Source organism: Apodemus sylvaticus, chromosome 8, assembly GCF_947179515.1.
Source record: "Apodemus sylvaticus chromosome 8, mApoSyl1.1, whole genome shotgun sequence".
Classification (NCBI taxonomy): Eukaryota; Metazoa; Chordata; class Mammalia; order Rodentia; family Muridae; genus Apodemus; species Apodemus sylvaticus.
Window position 1 is genome coordinate 100290834 of NC_067479.1, and position 1945 is coordinate 100292778.

Genomic DNA, 1945 nt, shown 5'->3' on the forward strand with positions numbered 1-1945 from the left:
GATTTCATTATTGTTTCCACTTCCACTTTTAGATCCTGAATGGTTCTGTTCAGTTCCTTCACTTGATTATTTGTGTTTTCCTGTATTCTTTAAGTGATTTTTTTTTTGTTTGTTTATCTCTGCTTTAAGGGCTTCTGCCTGCTGACCCCTGTTCTCCGGTATTTCTTTAAGAGAGTCATTCAAGTCCTTCTTGAAGCCCTCTATCAGCATTATGAGATATGATTTTAAATCCAACTCTTGCTTTTCTGGTTCCAGGACTTGCTATAGTGGGAGTACTGGGTTCTGATGTTGCCAAAGTAGCCTTGGTTTCAGTTGGTAGAGTTCTTTTGTTTGCCTTTCACCATCTGGTTATCTCTGGTATTAGCTGGTCTTTCTGTCTCTGGATGGAGCTTGTCCCTCCCATGGGCATGTAAGCCTGTGGCCATACTCCTGGGAGACTAACTTTTTTCTAGCAGGGTATGTACACAGAAGGCTGTGGAGCCGCTCGGCTAGCCAGTGCAAATGGTGGCAGGAAGACTTCCATCCCAGCTGCTCCACTGATCTGTTTCCCTTCAAAAAGAAGGTGTAGATCTCACCTCCATGCTCAGAAGTGAAAGCACTGCTGGGAGATTGGGAGATCCCTCTTTCCTGGAGAGCTATGCAAGCTGAATAGCTGCCCAGCTCCCTGGTGCAAATGGTAAATGTATTTAACTCTTAATCACTCTGTGTCAATGGTAATATTTAGTCTTTCACTGTTTCTGTATTGCAATTTCATTTATAAAAACTAGTATAGTGGAGCCTCTACTTTATTCATGCCTGTGCTGCTGTAGGGCAGCTATAGGAGTTTTGTGGCTTTAGATCTCATTGACATGATCAGCCTCCTAGATGCTTGGGACATGAAGATATTTTTTTTTTACTTATAAGCTGTTCATGTCTTGATATTTTCAAACTTATCAAGTGGACATGGACTCTTCAAAGGTATATCCTCTAAAGTTAGATGTCCCTATTCCCATTACCAATAGATTAAATTCACCAGCTAGTTTTAGGCACACAGCCATCAAGTATTTCAGACTTTATCTATTGTCTTATTTTTTTTTCAATTAGGGGATACAGTTAAGGATTGTGATTTGGAAAAAAGTTGCTATGAAAAGAGAGGTGGTTCCTATATTATATGTGTAGGAAGTCAGATTTTAGGATTTCTGTCTTTTGACATTACCAGTAAATGGAAATTTTAGTCTACAAACTCATACACAGAGACAATATAACACTTATGTTAACATAACCACAGACACCTACCCACATGTATGTAAGCATGGATGCATGTTCATATACTTGTAAACACTCCCATGTACTTACACTCATGTATGTATGTATGAATGATTTCATGTGCTTGCCCTCTCATGTTTTGGTAGCGTCAAGGGGGTGCGGTGGGACCAACTGAGGTCTTTGGTGGAGCTCTACAGAAAGTGGAAGAGGTAATGGTATCCTGCACAGTAAGCAACATTTAGCATTAATGTTAGCATTATAAATTTCATCTTTTGAAGGCTATTTATTGCAGGAGTTGCAAAAAGGATACAGGATAAACTGAGTCAGTGTTAATCCAATGCTGGTATTAGCTAAGGGTGACAGTGCATTGGCCTGGGGAAATATATATAGGCACTTGCCAGCAGCCAAGATCTTCAGGCGAGAGGAATAGGGTATAAAAATAAAAAATAAAATGAAATAAAAAGTAAAAAACAAAAAAATAAGATATTAGAAAAAAATCTTAGCTCAAGTATATGTATGCTATGCATGATAAATATACAAATCATGTGAGAGAAATAAAGATAGAAGGAAAATGGATTTCAGAGCTCTCCTAGGGACAAGAGGAAATCAGGAGACATCCTGCATCTTCTCTGTCTCATACTGGAGATATTACAGTTCTCTTCCTTCTCTGTGTATTGTCTGTTTTTGGTGCATCAATCTG